Source organism: Sitophilus oryzae, unplaced genomic scaffold, assembly GCF_002938485.1.
Source record: "Sitophilus oryzae breed Bouriz unplaced genomic scaffold, Soryzae_2.0 scaffold_471_pilon_pilon, whole genome shotgun sequence".
Classification (NCBI taxonomy): domain Eukaryota; kingdom Metazoa; phylum Arthropoda; class Insecta; order Coleoptera; family Curculionidae; genus Sitophilus; species Sitophilus oryzae.
Window position 1 is genome coordinate 642625 of NW_022147053.1, and position 22335 is coordinate 664959.

At 31.6% G+C, this 22335-nt stretch overlaps 1 non-coding gene and 1 pseudogene across 1 annotated transcript; both read right to left on the reverse strand.

Annotated features, from left to right (window-relative positions):
• Positions 1-1124: 1124 nt before the first annotated feature.
• On the reverse strand, positions 1125-10413 carry LOC115886197 (annotated as a pseudogene).
• A 2662-nt stretch (positions 10414-13075) lies between these two features.
• Positions 13076-13190, reverse strand: Trnal-caa. The gene is made up of 2 exons: positions 13153-13190; positions 13076-13120 (listed from the first exon to the last, which is right to left on the reverse strand). It is a non-coding gene; the product is annotated as a tRNA-Leu (tRNA).
• Positions 13191-22335: the final 9145 nt, after the last annotated feature.

Sequence of the window (22335 nt, forward strand, 5' to 3'; positions counted from 1 at the left end):
GGACCAATTAAAAAGAAGGGTTAGAGCTCGTTGAAACAATCCAGGAAATATTTCACAGCTTATTGATGTAGCATTAGCAGAATGGGAAAATTTACCCCAAGACAACGTTGATAATTTAATAAGGAGCATGCCAGTTCAAGGTGGTATAAATAATAGGACAAAATTTACTAATTAATTCAATATATTTTCAAATCAATTTTAAATACCAAAATCTAAATCACATTTTATTCTTTAATATAGGTACTTTAAAAAAAACTTATTCACTACTATTTTGTATAATATCATGAAATTATTTATTTTGTTCCTTTATTTTCATAATTGACTAGAAAATTATGTAAGATAACATCACACACAATATTGCTTATGTTTTAAACATTGAACTTTCTAAAATATACATACATATATTTATTTTATTTTATCTATAGGTAAATGACTAGCTTTCTAGAATATTTGGCCTTGTTATAATATATTGGAATCATCAGCTGAGTAAAACAAAATTTGTATAGTAATAAACAAACTGGCTAAATTACCGCCAGCGGTATAGACAATTAACCAAAGAAAGACCAGCGTTAGAAGACATTACATATTAACATGAAAACCGCGAGGTAACTTTTTGAACCACGGCGGTTGTTGAAATGAACCACGTTGCTAAAATACCGCCGGTATACATCTTTTTCGTTCGGCGGTATAATTAAAAAAAAACAGAAATTAGACATTAACTTTTTCCATTCTGACGAAGTCATTTCGATATGCTAACAAAACCATTATTAGTGATTGTTACTTTCTTAAAATGTTCATTTTTGTATGCAATTAAATGTAGTTTTATTTTGATAACGGTATCTAATTGCGGAACTTACTTTGGGAGAAAGCAAGTTTAGAAAATTTTGTAAAATACGAGCGGTATTTCTGTTTTTTTTAAATTCTACCGCCAACCGATCAATAAGTATACCGGCGGTATAATAATAAAAAACAGAAATACCGCCCGTATTTTTCCAAATTTTATGTACGGAACTTACTTTGGTAAAAAAACAATAATACATAAAATTTGGTAAAAGAGGGGCGGTATTTCTGTTGGAAAAAAATTATACCGCCGGTATACTTATTGTTCGTTTGGCGGTATAGTTAAAAAAACAGAAATACCGCCCATATTTTACCAAATTTTAGGTATTATTGTTTTTTCCCAAAGTAAGTTCCGCAATTAGATACCGTTATCAAAATAAAACTACATTTTATTGCATACAAAAATGATCATTTTAAGAAAGCAACAGTCACTAAACTTTTTTATCACCCAATCGAAATGCAAAAATAATGGTTTTGTTATATCGAAATAACAACGTCAGAATGGAAAAGGTTAATGTCTAGTTATGGGTCTAGCTTAGCTTGGTTTCTCTTTTGCTTTTTTAGGGCGGTATTTGATGTTTAAATTGCGGCGGTATGAACTTAACCTGATACCAGGTGAAGTTCATACCGCCGTCAACGACAAATTATTTTAATTTTTTTATCTGCATTTACAGATGTATAAATATCATACCGCCGGATGATGGTATTTTTTTGTATATACTAAAAATACCGCCAGCGATTGTTTATGTGATTAAAAAATACACATAAAATATACAATTATTCTTAAAATAAGCTAAATTAACAAGTTTAGGTAATTTTTTAAATATAAATAACTATTATAGATGTATAAATTGAGCAAAATTGTCAAAATTTTAGTTTTATAAATACATGGTGTTTCATAAGTAAAGACTTAATAATTAGATAATTTAGGATTTTTTTTTCTGAATAAAGATGTTTCTTCTTGCTTAAAAAACATATAAAATAAAAGTAAACGTCTCTCATATGATCGGAAATTATGATAATAACGATTTTTTTCTGTTTTTATTTAATTTTACTTTATATTGCAGGCCCAGATCCTCTATTTCCACCTTCATTATGTCTGTTGTTTTCAGCTTGCAGGGCCTGTTGTTGCTGAAGAAACTTGGCTGCTGCAGGGAAGCCTTGAAGGTCAAATCCAGGTGGAGCCACAATAGCTGCACCGGTTGCTGCACCTGCAGTTCCTGTAATTAAATAAACATACTTTTTAGTTTATCTTATCTTAATAAACTGCAAAATAAAACACTAATTCACCACAATTGCACTGTACGCGCGTTTTGCTAACCAAGTCAGCAGCATCATCACATGATTAGAACTAAACTAATATCTACAAATTGAGCGTTTATACCGGGTGCGTCTCAAAAGCGGCTCAAACCTATAACTTTTTTATTTTCTCAAATAAAAAAACGAGATTAGATATGTTATTATATGACTTAAATTAGGATTGATTGACGTATTAAATTTCGTTTTTGGTTACTCCCTGTTTTACCGGAAGTGGCTACAACTTTCGATTTTTAAATAACACTCTCGGTATTTTTTACTTTATTTGATAGAAAATAACACTCCGAATAGAATCACATATCATATGTCTTTTGACATTTTTGCATATGATTTATTTCAAATAATTGTAACACGCGGTTCATAATGACAATTTGACTCGAAATACCAAGTGTATGGCACCAAATTATTCGTAAAAAAAATACTTTTTCCCAATGTGCTAACGAGACACCCTTGTTCGATTTGAAAAATTTAGATATGACTAAAAATACGATTTGGGCATCTTTTAACCGGTCAGGACAAGATACGAAACACATTAGACGATCAAATCTATTTTTCCAAGACTCCTTGATTAAAAATTAGTGTTTTTAACACAGTCATGGCACTCTAGATTGAAGCAAAAATATCAAAAGTTGGCATATGATATGTCATTTTATTCAGAGTGTCATTTCCTATTATAAACTAAAAATATACCGAGTTTGAAAATTAAAAGTTGTAGTGATTTCCGGTGAAACAGGCAGTGACCAAAAACAAGTGAATACGTCCAATCAATCCTAATTTATATAATATACTAGTCATATACTAACATACCAAATCTCGTTTTTTTATCTGAAAAAATAAAAAGTTATAGGGGGGTGAACCACTTTTGAGACGCACCCGGTATATTCTCTTATCTGAGCCATATATTCTTTAAATCTAGTTAATATTGATCTTATTACGTATCATCGAGAAAAAGACGGCTGGGAAATGACAATTGATGATAAATTTCTGTGACGATTCTTCGACGCCATTTTTTAGGGTTCCGTACCCAAAGGGTAAGAACGGGAACCATATTACTAAGACTTCGTCACAAAGGTCTATCTTATGAACCGTTATAGCTAGACAGTTGAAATTTTTACAGATAATGTATCTATGTTGCCGCTATAAGAACAAATACTAAAAACAGAATTAAATAAATGTTTATAAATAAAGAAGTACCTTCACTAAACATTATCTTTTAAGAAAGAATTTTACATAGAATATTTCAAGTCCTCGGTGGCCGCGTGGTTAAAGCGTTAGGACTTTACGCTGCTATGACGTTGGAGACGTAGTAAGGCAGGTTCGAATCCTAGTCAATATATTTAGTTAGTTACCTAGTTATTTATACACTTTACATATTTATTATTGATTAATACAATTTTTATTAATGTGTTACTTCATTTATTTTTAAATTACTTATGCTAAATTTGAAATTAATATAAAATTTTCATAAATTGTATCCGTTAAAACCAATTTCCAGAGCACGAATATAGAACGGCAATAGTAAAAAAGGAAAATTGCAAAATAATTACTTATTCATGCCGTTGAAAGTTGAAACTTCCACGAAAGTTTCGAGTCTCGGTATAATTAACGGAATAAGTTTTACTATGTTCGCAAGATGGGGCAAACTTTGCGAAACTCCGTACGTACATATGTCGCCTTGTAAATGTACTTTTTTTATTTGGAGGAATTTTGTTTTGTTTATTTCTAGTTTATTCAAATAAGAAAGTAAATGCACAACCAGTAGTAATACAGGGTGTAAAAACAACAGATAACAAGCATTCGTCAAAAAATTATTTAAAATTCATAAGGTGTTACTTTTTACCACACTGTATAATACACATACAAAATTCAGTTTTTTAGTATGTGGAGCAATTATTATTAATCAACTACAATTTACTCAACAAATATTTTCACAGTTTTATTATTTTTTAATGAAATAAGCGAACTATATCAACAATATTAGTATCTGGTACTCTTTAAAAATTTGTTGCAACTTGAAAAATAATCTAAAATGTCAATATTCCAAGGGTGTAATGATAAATAAGGTCCAAATTATAAGAAAATGCATTTTCTATGAAAAGTTGAAGAGATAGGTAAAAATTGAAACAAATACAATTTCAAAGAAACAAACAAAATTCAAAAAAACACAATTTGATAGACAATTAAATTATGCATCTGATTCTAGTAAAATATACAGGATGTTCTATTTAAAATAAACAAGTTACTGCCGTTTAAAGGTTGATTCTCACTATACCTTCCATATCAGCTCCCTTCCGTTTACATAAAATATTATATCATGTAAATGAATAGGACAATGCACACTATCCGTTCCGTTTCCCTTCCGTTCCATATCCGTTCCTTCCATACATTTTTTTGGCAGACGGACTGAAGCGTATCGGAAACAGCGTTGTTAAGTTCTTATATTTGTAACAGCTCTGTTAAAATTTTGCTGATATTTATTTTTATATATAAGATACAAATTCTTAAAATAACTCTTCCGTAATGATATAAATTGTAAAATAAAAAGTATGGAACTGATACGGAACGGAAACTTACGTATAGCGTCAATACAATAAAAAATACGGAACGGATATGGAATGGAAACGGAAGGTATAGTGAGAATCAACCTTAAAGCTAGTAATTATTAAAAATAATTTTTTAGACACCCTGTATAAGGTAGTATAATTTTTATTATTGCGACACAAAATTTAGTAAATAGAAAAACTACTTCAGAACAATATTTGGTTTTATGAAACAGAGAAAATCAAGCATTAAAATTGTTACTGTATTTTAACAAACGTAAATATTTCAAAAACGGTAAGCTTTAAGTGTGATAAACCTTAATCATATTTGCCTTTGTTTAGGCCCTCCGTAGGATCTAAAATGTAATAATATACAGGGTGTTCCATTTAAAAAATACAACTTTGATATTTTTTATTTATTTGCGACACTCTGTAACAAATATTTTTAAATTGTAGCTCTAATAATAGTCCTTCAACGAATCCAAAACTTACAATTTCTAAAACTTTAATCGTTTCGCTACAATACTCGGTTTTGTATGTGGTGAACAATAGTGGGTAAAACCAAGAAGTAATTTCACTGGGAGCTCTGGCTCGAAGGAATAGAATTAAATTATTCTGGGTGCCGGGCCGCAGCGGCATCCAAGGCAACAAAAACCCGATGAGCTAGCTAGGCAAGGATCATCGGCATCCTATCTTGGTCCAGAGCCAGAACTGGGAATACCAAAATGTATGGCCCGTAGTGCACTAAAACTCTGGATAAAGAAAAAGCAGAATGTCCACTGGAGAAACAGAGACAGGGGCACAGGCACAGCAAGGCTTTTATCCAAGGACCAAGCTCTAAAACCGCAAAAGAACTGCTAATGCTTAGCAGGAATAAAATGCGGATTACAACAGGCATCTTGACAGGACACATGGCTGTCAAGCCTGAAGAAGCTCAACCTGTATCAAGGAAGTCTTCGCTGCAGACTCTACGATAAAGATCCTGAAACAGCGGAGCACATGATATGTCACTGCGAGGCTCTTGATCGCAAGCGACACTTTTGATTTGGGAAAGCTAGGCTAGAACCGGAGGAACTATGCTCCCATCCTATCAAGGACTTGCATAAGTTAGTGCAGGGCACAGGGATAGGAGAATGGGTGCAGATATAGAAAGGGGACAAACACAATAGGCCTCACAGGTCGCAGTTGAAAAAAAAGAGGTAATTTCAAGAAACGAACAACTTACCTTGCAAATACGCTATCAGCCTCTTCATTTCTTCCAAAGCGTTGGCCTGCATCAAGATGTAGTTCTTAGCCAGCAACAACGTAGCAATTTTGGACAGTTTCCTAACTGAAGGGGAATGCGCGTAAGGTATGACAGCCCTTAATTCATCAAGAGCATCGTTCAAATCATGCATCCTTCTTCTTTCCCTATCGACATAGATCCGATTCTGCTTTGTTTCGTAGATACAGGGTGTTCTAGGGTATCTTAATATTTTTTCGATGTATTATAATTTTCTTCCAAGTACTTTTAGCGTTTCTAATGAAATTTTAAAGGGTAAAGTTACTATAAATGCGACATATTTAAAGCTACAAAAGTGTCGACATATTCACCAAAGACGTGCATATGGGTTATCACTGGAATATTTTTCTAAAAAAATCATGTACGCCACTTCTCATCAAAATATATGAAAAAAAGTTCCTATAAACATGAGTATGGAGATGCATAGTTTTAGAGTTACAGGATGTTAAAACATTTTAAAATTAGGTTTTATATAATTATCTTAAAAACTATAAGTTTTTATTTGAAATTGCTGTAGGTTGGACTAATAGTAATAATAACTGATAGTAATACTATTTAATAATAAATTAGGTAAAATATTTAATTTATTAATTTTATTATTATTTTATTAATTGCGATTAATAAAAATTGCGTTTATCTCATCAAGGAGGTCGAATTCGGCGAAATATCAAGAGATAACATTTAATTGGCATTAAACGGCCTAGACAATTTTGATATCAAAAGAAAAAAAATTAGTGGCGCATATGTTTTTTATTTGAAAAATATTCCAGTAATAACCCGACACACTGAATTTTTCGACACTTTTTTAGCATTAAAATATGTAGCACTTATAGTGACTTTTACCCTCAAAATTTTATTAGAATCACTAAAAGGACTTAGAAGAAAACTATAATAATTCGAAAGATTATTAAGACTTTAACACCCTTTAATCAAATAAAGCAGAATCGGAGAGATCCGATTCTCCACGAGAGATGGCACATGTTTTTTGAAACACCTTGTATATTACATAGGTTTTTTTGTTCTTTGTGTTTTTTTGCTTCTGACGATAAGAAGAGATAAGGTTGATTCTCACTATACCTTCCGTTTCCATTTTATATCCATTCCATATCCGTTCCGTATCAGTTCTATACTTTATTGTACAATTTATATCATTACAAAAATTTTATTTTAAAAATTTACATATTCTGAAAAAGGTAATAGATTTAATTAAGAGGTGACAGAATAAATAAATATCAACAACATTTTAACAGAGCTGGTACAAATGTAAGAACTTGACAACGCTGTTTCCGATATGCTTCAGTGCGTCCGCCAAAAAAATGTATGGAAGGAAAGGATATGGAACGGAAGGGAAACGGAACAGATAGTGCGCATTGTCCTATTCATTTACGGCGATATATTTTATGTAAACGAAAGGAAAAGGGAAAGGAGCTGATATGAAAGGTATGGTGAGAATCAACCTATATATCTCCTGAAATGCTAAGTACAGTATAATAATAAGGACATTCTGGAAATTAAAAGACAGGGTTTTCTACAATCATGACTTGAGCACAAAAACGAAACTTGCCGTGTACCGAGCAACAATAATCCCCACCATGTTATATGGAAGCGAAACCTGGGCGCCGTACCATATGAACGCATTAAATAATTGGCAACAGAGACATCTTAGACAACTGCTAGGAATCAAATTGTACCACCAAATTGTACCACCATGTCTCAAATGTATCGGTTCTTGAAAAAGCCAGCTGCGAGAGCGCTGAAGTCATGATTACTAAAGATGGGCTGGTCACTTCTGCAGGATGCAAGAAAACCGCCTACCAAAAACTCTTCCTTACGGTGAACTTTTAGAGGGTAAGAGGAAGCACTATTAACTTAAAAGGTACAGGGATATTTTTCACGAAAACTTAAAGAGGCTATGCATACAGAATCAGTGAGAAAAAGCAGCGCACAATAGAACGCAATGGAGAAGAATTATTGTAAACTCAGTTAACAACGACAACCAAAAAGTAAAAAGGCAAAATAATGAATGTATCGGGCTTTTCAGTCACACAAAAGCTCATGAAAGTAAACGCCCTGCGTAATCATCATCTGATACATGTCAAATACACGTCAGCGAGTAATGGCAGTAAGTAAGTAACACACTATTTATATTTACCGATTGCTATTCTGTCCTGAACAGCCCGGATCAGGGTTGTTCTCGTCCGAAGGGGGTCCATGAGCTGTGGTCATGTTCTGTTGGCATCCCTGGAAATAGAATCCTCCCAAACCAACAGCACCAAGAGGAGTTCTCCTGCCAGGCACTTGCGGCTCTTCCTGCGAATTGACACCGGCGAATGACGGGAACCCTTGATGGTGGTCCAAGGGTGCTGTGGATGAGCTGGGACCCGAATGACTAGCTGAACTGCCCTGGTAACAAAAAAAGAGAGTTAGTTTGGTTTTTTTTATTTTTATACCAAGTACTTTTAGTCATTCGAATGAAATTTTGAAGTTAAAAGTTACTATAAGTGCTACAGATTTTAGTATTAAAATATGTAGCATAGTAGTGTCGATTAATTCATCAGGTACGTGCATATGGGTTATCACTGGAATATTTTTCAAAAAAAAATGTGCGCCACTGACTTTTTTCTTTTGATATCAAAATTGTGTAGGCCCTTTAATGCCAGTTAAAAGTTATCTCTTGATATTTTGTCGAATTCGGCTTCCTTGGTGAGATAAACGCAATTTTATTAATCACAATAATTATACTTAATAATACTTACTTTAAAATAAAAATAAAATGAATAAATTATATATTTGACTATATTTATTATTAAATATTATTACTATTAGTTATTATTACCATTAGTCCTACCTACAGCAATTTCAAATAAAAAAATAATGGTATTTAAGATAATTACAAAAAACCTAAATTTTAAAAAATTTTAACATCCTGTAACTAAACTAGGCGTTTCCATACCCATGTTTATAGGAACTTTTTTTCATATTTTTTAATGAGAAATCAATGAGTACTTATTTAAAACTTTCGCAAGTTAATGATATTAAAATTTTTTAAAGGTTGTTATTAGACTTGGATCAAGGCAAATTAACAAAATTGCGTTTATCTCATCAAGAAGGCCGAAATCGACAATATATCAAAAGAAAACTTTTAATCGGCATTAAACTGCTTACACTATTTCGCTAACAAGAGAAAAAAAATGTCAGTGGCGTAGATGCTTTTTTAAAAAAAAATATTCCAGTGATAACCCATATGCACGTCCCTGATGAATTTATCTCCATTTTTTAGCATTAAATCTCAAATTTTCATTCGAGTCTAGTGACATGAATAATAAAAAAGTACTTGGAAGAAAATTATAATAAATCGAAAGATTATTAATATTTTAACACCCTGTAGCCTGTAGCTTAAAAACAAAGCAGAATCGGACCTATGTTGATATGAAAAATAAATTTTATTTTTGCATGAGGAAAACGAGAGATGGCACATGTTTTTTGAAACACCCTGTATACAGTATCACAAATAAAGTCCGCATCAAATAGAACTTTTTATTATTTACTGTCTTTCCTTTCGAAGTAAGGAAGCATAAAAATTAATACTTCTTCTTTCGATTTCTTTTTATTATTTGCTTTAATCAAAATTATTAATTTTTAATATTTCTTATTTTATTACTAATGACTAAATTTACATAGAACTTCAAAACTATTCTAAAATCTCCAACCTTTGTCCTTTATCCAACGCATATCGATTCAGTTTAAAGGGCGTGCCCAACTACAACACAAAAAAACAAAAAAAAATAAAACAAAACAAAACAACGAATCAATAGAACTTCTCTCTACCCTACTTACAGGAATCCCCTGCCAGCCCCACGTGGATCCGACAGCGCCACCTTGAGCCACTGCGGCGGTTGCCCTACCGACCGACAGATGGCGTGGGATGTGTCTTCGCTCTCCGAAGACGAATCGCACTCGTAGGACTTCATTATTTATTTATTTAATTAATTATTTATAATGCTGTAGGAGACTTACACGTAGGTATACCCCGGACGACACGAAGTAGTCCAATAAAGAACACTCACGTTAGAACTGCGGTAGTTTTATCAATAAAATAGTTTTTTACACACTTCATTCATCAGCTGATCTTCATTTTTCTTTAAAAATGTCCTTTTTTCACGTATTGCACGAAAAATTCACTAGTCCCGATGTCACTTCACTTAGATCCATGTTTTTTTAATAAAAATAACTGAATTATAACCAAAAATGCGTTTCTTGATTTTTTTTCATGTCGTCTGTCACTGTACACTAAGGAGTTGATTTTTAGTTTTTTGGGTTGTTTTAGGCTTGAATTGTGTGGTTTTTATTTGTTTATGTTGTGTTCTTTTCGATTCACTGTGAATATTTGATGTAAACTACACAGCCACCACACAACTAGAGATGAAAAATCGACAGATGTGGACCGCTTTAGTGACATTAAGGGTTAGAACGGCAGGGGCGTAGGGTTTAGGGTTTTTTTTGGTGATTAAAAATAGAAGAGACTAAATTTCTAAGTATTTTAAAAATGTTGTATATTTTTTTGTATTTTTTTTCACTATACTAAAATTGTTAATGGATTGTAGTCCCGCTACACATATCGTTTTACCTGTCAGTCTTGTCTGATCAGTCAAAACGTCCCAATTAAAACTTTGTGTATAGGATTTTTTTAATAAGAGACAAAAAAATTTAAAAAATTAGTTTTTTGGTTTAAATGTTGTGATACATTAAGCTTAAAACTTTTTACTAGCAGACCTTGCAGTCGAACATTGTTCTTTTTTAGAACCTCTTTTAGTGCGATGTGTACAAGATAGCTTAATAGCCGTAAAAAACTCATTGTATTTTGAATGGGAAAGTGGTAGTAATGGCCCTTTATGTCCCTTAAGTGCTGTTAAGAAGGTGAGTTTTGTTGATGTAAATAATAACTGTTTATACTGGGTGCGTCTCAAAAGTGGCTCACCCCTATAACTTTTTTATTTTTTCAGATAAAATAACGAGATTTGGTATGTTAGTATATGACATAAATTAAGATTGAATGACGTATTCAATTGTTTTCGCTCATTTACTGTTTCACCGGAAATGACTACAACTTTTGATTTTTAAATGGCACCCTCGGCATTTATTTACTTTATTCGATAGAAAATGACACTCTGAATCGAATGACATATCATATGTCAATTTTTGACATATTCGCTTAAAAACAAATTGTATTTTAAATTTCAATCTAGAGTGCCATGGCTGTATTAAAAATACTAATTTTCAATCAAGGAGCCTTGGAAAAACAGATTTGATCGTCTAATGTTTTTAGCGTCTTGTCCTACCCGGTTAAAAGATGCGCAAATCGTATTTTTAATCATATCTCAATTTTTTCAAATGGAACGAGGGTAGGCCATTAGCATATTTGGAAAAACCATTTTTTTACGAATAATTTGATATCACACACTTGATATTTCTAGTCAAATTATCGTTATGTCAAATGTTGACATATGATATGTCATTCTGTTCAAAGTGGCATTTTCTATCAAATAAAGTAAAAAAATACCGAGGGTGACATTTAAAAATCAAAAATTGTAGTCATTTCCGGTGAAACCGGAAGTGACTAGACACAATTGAATACGTCAATCAATCCTAATTTATGTCATATACTAACATACCAAATCTCGTTGTTTTATATAAAAAAATAAAAAAGTTATAGGGGTGAGCCACTTTTGAGACGCACCCGGTATATTTACAATTAATTTATTTTTGTTTTCTACAATATTTTCAGTGCAGATTTAATTTAAAAAATACACTATTTTATCCCCTGACGAGTCGCCTATGGTGGGTCCCATTTTATTTTCATTGCCAACCCCCGAACTAAACGCAACCCCGTCGAGAACAAAAGAGGATGCGGTTACTATGGCAACCGGGGGTAATATTATAGGCCCGCGCAAAATATAGCCAAGTGCTGCCGCTTAGCGGCATTCAATTACACTACGTGGCTCATAGGGCGAACAGGATTTGTTTAGGTCTCGGTGTTTAGCGAAATACAGGGTGTTCGGCAAAATTTCAGTGGATTCAAAGTGTAAAAACAAAGAAAAATATTGAAATTAATAGTGTATTTTGGCATGCTACCTATCAATATTATCTAGGTAGGCCTGTAGAATTCTTTCCCATTCTTCAATTGTTGCAATTCTCGTTAAGACCGGGTTATTTCGTTTCTTTATTTGTGATTTTAGGATATCCCAAGCATGTTCTATTATACAGGGTGGCTCCAAGAAGAACGGTATAGTTTATATCGAAGTGAAATTTTGTGAGCATACATAATAAGTTAATTGAAAGCATTTTATAAAAATATATAGAGTTCTTCAGGGTGTCCCCACAAAGTTACGCATTAAAGTTGGATTTTTTGTAATAGAACATCCTATACAGGGTGGTCCAAACTGTATTCCGGAAATTTCGGCAGTGTATACTGCAGATAAAAATAATTAAAAAAGTTCGTATAAATGTATGTCCTAAAATGGCTTAGTTTCGGAGATACAGGGTGTAGAACTTTCATTTTTATTTCGATTTTTTCCAAATAATTTCTGAAGTAACATCAATATTTGGATGAAAATTGGTGTTGATAATTGGACAAAAATTAAACATTAACAAAAATTAAAAAACATGAAGTAAAATACTCAACTGCAATAAAAAGATACAGGTTTAAAACATATTTTAATTATTACAGAATTAAAACTAGATATAAACGTCTTTAATATATTCCAATAAAAAAAGTCCAGACTTGATAAATAGGAGCATTTAAGTATTCTATTAATTGGGGAATGCAGAGCAACTGATATAATTATACCAATTCTTTCATATTTCACATAACAGCTACCTAAATTACGATTTACCCTGTATAGGTTGATGTTTAATTATAATAGCCGTTGTATGTTAAACCAAAACCCGTGCGTTTTAACTGACAAAATGAAAACTAGTTGTTAAAGTTGAACTAATTTGACACAAAAAAATAAATAATATTTAATGGTAATACAAAAATTTAAATTAAATTACATTGTTTATTCTATAATAACAATAAAAAAAAATAAAAAAGTAATGTCAGAAGTGGGATTCGAACCCACGCCCTCAGAGAGGACCAGAACGCTCGCTACCTATTGAATAGGCAAGGGGAACCTTGAGTCTGGCGCCTTAGACCGCTCGGCCATCCTGACATATCTAGTGATTATCTATAGCCGGTATTTTAATGCAATGCCAAATATTTATTTTTAACCTTTTTATATTTTTAATTTAATAATTTAGATTGTTTTCTTTTGGAAAACCAATTTTTCGTGTTTAATGTAAATTATCAATCGCACCTAGGTAAACTTTATTACCAATTTTTATTAGTATTATATAAAATCGATTTAATTTCATTAATTTCAATGAAACTTAATTTGAATGATTTTGTTTGTTTTTATTTAATTAAAATAGGTATTGGGTTTATGTGTAATAAAATAAAAATAGAAATTTATTTTTAGATATGGGGAGTGATTACAATAATTATTTTGCTCCAAATTTTATGAATTTTGCTGACATCTATAAAATATTTTCTTCATTTCCCAATGAATAGAATTTTTGTTTCTGCTACTGGAATACAGATTGCGCTGTAGAAGTTATTTTTTTAATTCATCTTTTTCCGAATTTTATCTAGTTTGAGATTAGGCCAGATTAGGCGTAGAATTTTTTTTTCAATGTTTGAAAGATTGTCATAGATATTTTTTGTGATAAAAATTATTTTAAATATATTAAAAATAATATAAAATACAATAAATACATTTAATTAGAAATTTAATAATATTTCGTAGACAGATATACAGACAGATTCATTTTTCTTTCATCAAAACTGCGGAAGGTTTAGGGGGTTTAGGTATAGCAAAGTGTACATGGTGGGCCAAACTGGACACTTTTAAAGACAAACACCCTTTTCTATAGGAGATAACTAATATAGATGTCAGGAGCTCCATTTTTATCAAAAACATGATGTTAAAACCGCTCACGATATCTGTTACCGTTTCGCAGTTACGGGGTGTTTTTCAAAAATGTGCATTTTTAACAAATAGCTGTAACTTTTTTGGCATGCAAAATTCTGTATTTTTATGAAAACATTTCCAAAGCACTTTTTTACGTAGAATTTAATGGTTTAAGTATAATATTTTTAAAATTAATAATTTAAGAGTTATCAACAGAAAATTTGATTTTTTATAAGAGACACTTTGTAATTTGTAATGCATTGCAAAGAACTATATTTATAAATAACAAACTGAGACATGAGATTTTGCTACTTTCAAACTTCATGAAACTTCCTGCATTTATTATTACATTTATCCAACATAACTTACGTACAGGGTGTCGTGCGTTGTTTAGTTTATGTCAAATTTTGCAAGCTGAATTGGAATAACTTGCTGACGTTCGATTGGACTCAAATTTGGTACACTTTAGTAACTTTGCAATACAGGGTGGCGACTCTCATACGACGCGGAGAACGACAGTTTATATCAGTTTATGACAGTTTATATCAGTTTATATGTTAATTTAGAGCATTTTTAAAAAATACAGGGTTGTTCACCACATATGACACGGAGTATTGTAGCTAAAAAGTATAATATTTTTAAAATTAATAATTTAAGAGTTATCAACAGAAAATTTGATTTTTTATAAGAGACACTTTGTAATTTGTAATGCATTGCAAAGAACTATATTTATAAATAACAAACTAAGACATGAGATTTTGCTACTTTCAAACTTCATGAAACTTCCTGCATTTATTATTACATTTATCCAACATAACTTACGTACAGGGTGTCCCACTAAGAATAGCTCTCGGCTGTATCTCGGAAAGTATTAGCCGTAGGACCTGCGGAAAAAAATATTTATAACTAATGAGGCTATGAGAAATTGCTGGAAATTATATTCAAGTTTGTAGAACAATCGCTAGGGGGCGCAACTGCAATAAAAAATAAGAAAATTGAGTTTTTACACAATTTTGCCTAGATAAGGTGTAGTATAAGTAATAGCTTCATAATCTTTAGTAAATTTTGAATATTTTTTTAGAGCTATTTTCCCCTATCTACCAAAATAAAGTGGTGGGGGGAGGTTAGATCTGTTTTTATATAAATATTAATAACTCCGGACTGGATGATCGGAATCTAACAAGCGAGGTCTCGTTTAAAAGAGTGTTTCTTACTCTATATTGTAACATATAAACAATAATAATAAGCTTTTGAACGTAGACGCTAGGGGGCGTTGTCTTACAATTTAACAAACATTGCGCGTTTTTTCAAAAAAATTAAATGCGATAGTATATGTAATTTTAGCTGATAGAAAGAGTAATAAAAGCTTAAAAATTCAGCGAAAACCGCATCTTGATATCTTTTTTCATCCCAAAGTTATTAGCAAAATTATGATAAATACAAAAATATTAGCCCTTAATTACCTTATTTACACCAGTTAGAAAGTTCACTATCTGAAATTTCCAGCAACTTCTCATAGTCTCATTAGTTATAAATATTTTTTTCCGCCAGCTCTACGACTAATACTTTCCGAGATACAGCCGAGAGCTATTCTTAGTGGGACACCCTGTACAAATAAAAAAAAATATTTAATATGGCACAGGAATAAATAAAACAGAACAAGACACTTATTTGTTAGTAATAATCTCAAAACTTTACAAACACTGAATTTTATACATTAAAAGTTGATTAATTAACTTTAATCTTATTTTTTTTAAACAAGTACTTTTTGACCTTATCTCTCTACTATACTAAAAGCATTTATTATTTATCTATTGTGTGATTTGGTCATAATTGTGTCTTTATTTCACAGCTACTCCAGTTTTTAGTACCATATAAGAGTTAGTATACAAACTTTATTGGTGGCTACAACTTTTCTCCACTCAACTTAAAAAAATCAAATAAAAAAGTATGTCTCAAATAAATCCTTATTAAGTTTATACCGTTTGTCTAAATATTATTTTGTTCGTTTTGTCGTTTTTAGCGTGCGCTTTTTTAAACAGTATTTTGTCTGCTCCACGGCAAAGAGTCCTTATCCCAATTAACTGTTTATTTTTTAAAGGGTAATTTTCTTTGGCAAGTGCCTGCCCTCCTATGTCAGACGACGAGGAAAAAAGCTTGCCTGAAAGCCCTTAAAGACGCTTAGCATATACACTAGCCGCCCTAAAGTATTTTTATTTCTGGCTAAATTCATTTTTACAAGCGTTTATTTAACTAGCTGCGTTGTTTAGTTTATGTCAAATTTTGCAAGCTGAATTGGAATAATTTGCTGACGTTCGATTGGACTCAAATTTGGTACACTTTAGTAACTTTGCAATACAGGGTGGCGACTCTCATACGGCGCGGAGAACGACAGTTTATATGTTAATTTAGGGCATTTTTAAAAAATACAGGGTTGTTCACCACATATGACACGGAGTATTGTAGCTAAACGATTAGATTTTTACAAATTGTAAGTTTTGGTTTCGTTGAAGGACTATTAGGGCTACAATTTAAAAATAATTCTACAAGATACAGAGTGTCCGAAATAAGTAAAAAATATTATAGTTGTATTTTTTTAAATGGAACACCCTGTATATTATTCTATTTTTAGATTCTACGATTGAAATAAAGGTAAATTTGATGAGGGTTTATCACACTTAAACCTTACCGTTTTTTAAATATTTTCAATTTTGTGAAATTGCAGTAAAAAAATTAAGGTTTCATTTCTCCAAGGGTATCAAAGTTTTTAATACTGAATATTTACTGAAGATTATTTATTGATCAGATATTTTGTTGCAATAATAAAAATTATACTACCTTATACGAAGTGTCCAAAAATTTATATTAAATAATTACTAGCTTTAAACGGCAATATCTTCTTTAATTTAAATAGAACATCCATATTTCACGAGAATCAGATGCATAATTTAATTGTTTAATTTAAATGGAAGACTCTGTATATTTTACGTGAATCAGATGCACAATTTAATTTTCTATCAACTTGTATTATACCATTTTTTTATTTATCTCTTCAAGTTTTTGCAGAAAATGAATTTTCTTATAATTTAGACCTCATTTATCATACCCATGGAATATTGACATTTTAGATTTTTTTAAAGCAACATATGTACAAAATGTACAGGTGGTAAAAATAATAATATTGTAAGCCCATTATGTGTTTACTAAAAAGGAAACTATTTAAATCTTTGTAAAAGAGTATACCAATTAAAAAAAATATACCACCATTATTTCCGCCCAAAAATTAGTTAATTACATACTTGATTGTTTTAATTAATAAATTATTATAAATAAATGTGAATTTGACTCAGAAATCAATATAATAATAAGTTATGAAAATGAACGTCTCTGTTGTTATAAATAAGCATTCGTCAAAAAATGAAATAAAATGTATAAGGTGTTACTTTTTTTCCACAATGTATAATACACATACAAAATTGAGGTTTTTAGTATTTGGAGCAATTATTATTAATCAACGCAAACAGTCAAGTAATGTAATTTGAATACTGGAATCATATTAATTGGTCCTCTTGAACAAATATTTAAACATTTTTTCTTAATTTTTTAATGAAATAAGCGAACTATATCGACAATATTAGTATCTTTAAAAATAATCTAAAATGTCAATACTCCATGGGTATAGTGATAAATGAGATCTAAATTATAAGAAAATGTATTTTCTACGAAAACTTGAAGAGATAGATAAAAAACGATGTAATACAATTTGACAGACAATTAAATTATGCATCTGATTCTTGTAAAATATACAGGGTGTTCTATTTAAATTAAAGAAGTTATTGCCGTTTGAGTAATTATTTAAAATAAATTTTTAGACACTCTGTATGAGGTAGTATTACATTTATTATTGCAACACAATAACTGATCAATAAAAAAACTTCAGTAAATATTTAGTATAAAAAACTTTGATAACCTTGAAGAAAAGTCTTAAAATTTTTACTGATGCAATTTTTAGTGTTTAAGTGTGATAAACCTTAATCAATGTATATTGCTTAGGTATCTGTAGAGATTAGTAATGTATGGCGAGCCTTTCTTTGATTTTAATGAAGATAGGTCAAGATAAAAAAATAATATAATAATACGCATAGGCATAGGACATATTATGATAATAATAATAGCTCCCGTATATTATAGCGTTTAACGCCTTGGGAGTAGCAAGGGCCGTTCAGTATACAAGGCCAGTATATTTGCCATGCTAGAGCCGTTCAGTATACAAGGAAGGTAATGTGGCTAGAATTACGCTTCAACTGCCTATTATCACCTCAGGATTGTGAATCCCAAGTACTCATTTAAGGTAGAGTCGACCTAGGTACCTAGAAATAGTCGGCTGATGAAATGCCGGCTGTAGGATTCGAACCCACAACCTTAAGATTGGTAGACGAGAGCTGTACCTCTACGCCTTATAATACCCATAAATACCCAAAAGGCTTTTTTGAAGAAATAAAACTTTGCTATTAAATATTAATTACAAAACAACTGGTCTATATTATGTACTTATTGTCTGTTAATTGCAGTACAAAAAATCTTTGAACTAAAAACTAATCCTCTACTACTTTCCATTAATATAGTAAAATCCATTAATTTTATAAACGGGAAAAATTATTACTGAATGAAAAACTTAAACAAAGAAGAAAATATGAAACGCTTAATTTGGGTAAATTATACCCCAACCTTGTTCCCAATAAAGTAATTCCTAATGTATTTATCGCTGTTTAATTATTAAAATGGACGAAAATCGATAACTCATAATGTATAAGGGGTCGGATAAAAATAGGAATGAAACGATTCAAGTAAATAAGAGTATTTAATCGATAGTTTTAAAGCAAGTAGTGCGTTGTTATCGATAAAAAGTTAGAGTAGTTGCAGACCGTGGTCCAGCGGCAAGTGTGTCTTCTGTTGTAACTGTAAAAAATGAACCAAAAATACCGCAAATGTTAGAAATGAATCACGTATCAATTAGAATGTAGAATCAGGGTTCGGAAAACTACATGTTACTTTTAAAAACTACATAAACTACATTACATGTAGTTCATGTAGTTTATGTGGAGGGTGTAGTTTATGTAACTTATGTATGTAACTTTCAAATATCAAAGGTTTGAGGTGAGGTTATAATAAGTTGAAGCTTTAGAAAACACATAATGTATTTAAGAAAACAGAAGAAATATGGCTTTAAATATAATATTCACATCATATTATTTAGACCCCTCATACAAAGGAAAATTATTTATAATATCAATGCTTAGTTTATTAACGTAGTTTTCATGTAGTTAATGAACGGGAAAAGACGTAGTTTTTAAATAAAAACTACACGTAGTTAATCAGGTAAATTACGTCTTAATTAACTACTTCCGAACACTGTGTAGAATGTAGAATGTTTAGGAGGGGAGTTAATCACCGCGACCTTTCAGATCTATTGTGTGGTCCCCTTTTTGTTTCATCATACAGTCTCAGGGCTTTAACAAAAGCCAGTATCTGAGACGGCTCCACAGAGGCCAGCTCTCCATCCTTGACATCAGCCGTACCAAAGTTCGGTGTTTCTCCATTTTCCCCACAGAATCTGCATTCGCCGTTGTTTCTCAGCTTCAGCCTACTGAGGTGTTCGTTGCGGCGACAGTGTCCTGTTAAACAGTGTTGTTTTTACTTAAATCAAGGAAAACCTTTGATTTTTCTCGGTCGTAAGTTCTGAGGAACTTTTTCGAGTGTCTTAGACCGTTGGAGGACTCCCATTTCAAGTTGAGATGGAGTCTTCCAGATTCTTCAGTTCCGATTTTAGTTGGTTCCCGCTTTTAAAACAGAACGGTTCTGGTCCAGTTACTAGAGTGTTCGCTCCTTTTCTAGCTAGCGTCTCCGATTATCAGATTTTACCAATTAGAAAATATTGTTTTCAAAAATTTTAAAATATCCGAGTTAACTAAAAAGCGAAGTTCCTATTCATGAGCTTATTAAATGTTCTAATATTAAATAAAGTAATGTATCTTTAATATCGAGCGAAAATCACAAAACAACTACGATATGCGGAGACAAAACTGAATAGAATAGTTTTGAAGCAATTTGGCTCGTCTGGTCTTCACAGAGTGTTGCCTCAGATATAAAAATAATAAATAAAAACATTATATCAATAAAGGACAAAAATAGCAGAATTGAAAACAAATGATTTATTTATGACTTATTTATATACATAAAAAACATAAATATTTAATTGTTTAACTCTATTTCTTGGTCACATATTAGTCATATTATTAAATATAGTCACAGAGTGTTGCCTCAGATATAAAAATAATAAATAAAAACATTATATCAATAAAGGACAAAAATAGCAGAATTGAAAACAAATGATTTATTTATGACTTATTTATATACATAAAAAACATAAATATTTAATTGTTTAACTCTATTTCTTGGTATTTGTGTTAGTACAGGGTATTTAATTAGTCCTAGTAACAATATAGTCTAATGGGCCCTGTTTGAAAAACATTAAATTAAATAGGGTAAGTCCGGTACAGATGCCCCACCGGGTGAGATGGCCACAGCGTGTAAATTTCTAATCATGTGACTTATCAGTTGCTTCCCGCTAGATACGGCAGTAGTTCACCTGCTGCTATTTTGGTCTGACATAATCGGTCTGAATCTCTATAAAAAATAGGCTAGTTTTTACAAAGAACTGTTTTTATATAAGTACATATTTTTTTACTGTCAGAGGTCGCGTGGGAATAACGTAATAATATAATTATGTAAGTTTTTGGTATTTCATGCCATTTTATATTAAAATACATGCTTCGTGAAGTATGATAACTTCAAAAAATTAATCATATGTCGCTGCATTTTAAAACCTTGCGGTGGGGCATCTCTCCCATCCTATTGGGAGAGATGCCACATAGAAAGCTGGTAAAGATGCCCTACTAATTTATTTACTAAAAAGTAACTTTTTTTAATCATGCCTACTGAATATAAAATAAAATGTCCCGAAAGCGCTCAGTGGTTTGAAAAATCATTGGCTGCTGCTTTGCAAGACATTAATACCGACCAAATGGGCATAAAAGCATAATGCATGCTTTTGGAATCCTTGCAAGGACTTTGAGACGTAGGGAGGCAAACAACAACACAGAAAAAGCAAGTATAGTGCCATCCTCAACTTTTGGATATTAGTTAAAAAAATAAAAAATAACCTTAGATATTTAACCAATATGTATAGGTATTTTTTTGCGGGGCATTTCTCCCATGTTGGAAGGCCATCTCTCCCGCAACGTAGGGAGAGATGGCCAATTTTCTATGTTTTTATTGTTCTCTTACTATTATATATACTTACTTATTATATTACTATCTTAGTCCTATTATGAATTATTATTAAAGATAGTTTAGGATTGCATCATTAATTTCATTTAAAATTAACTACCAATATGTATTATTAGCCCCAAAAGAAAAGTGGGACATCTCTACCGGACTTACCCTATAATATTTAAAATACAGTTGTCCCCCTTGTACATGACTACAATACAACTAAAAAAACTAATTTAATCAAAAAATAACAAGTGGTAACAAAGAAGAAGAGTAGAAAGTAAGTAAAAGTAAGAAGTTGAAAACACTTTAAATATAATTTTTTTTATTTTTTAACATCGAAACTCGAGGGTATAATAACAGGTATCATACCAACCATAAACAGTAGAATTTAGATATAACACGTATATATAACAGGTATCATACCAACCATAAACAGAGTATGCCCAATAAAAATGTTTTGAATTTTTACTAGAATCGACCCTTGATAAAAAAAGGGACTAGATTTAAGTTTCCCTTTGATCCAGTCTATATACTATTTCTTTGGATTTTCTAGACGTGTGCAAAAACTACACTCAAACACTATATCTTATAGAAAATAAAATATTTTGCGTTGAATTTGAGGGATTTCATCTGAAAAAATATTAGTTTGGAAGAAAACCGGCAACAAGCGGCAGAAAATAATATTTTAGTGCAGTCTACTGGTCGCAAAGACCAGCCAACGGCCAGGTCGTTGGTGTGCGTAGTATCATTTTATTTAATGGTTTTAGAGGTAGCAGCGGCCTGGCCTGTGCGACCTGGCCGTCAGTGTGTTCGAGCTCTAACCCAGATTATACGTATTTGACGAATTTGCGTAAATTTCGAAATTAAACACAATGTCAGTCCAAAAAGATATTTAATTTGCCCTTTTTCATGCCGGGCAGTGTAACTCTCCATCGTCTCTCTTCCTGAGCGAGATCGGCGGCAGCGGCAACATTCGGAGCCACAGCAGAAGCAGCCATGGTAGTAGGTCGTC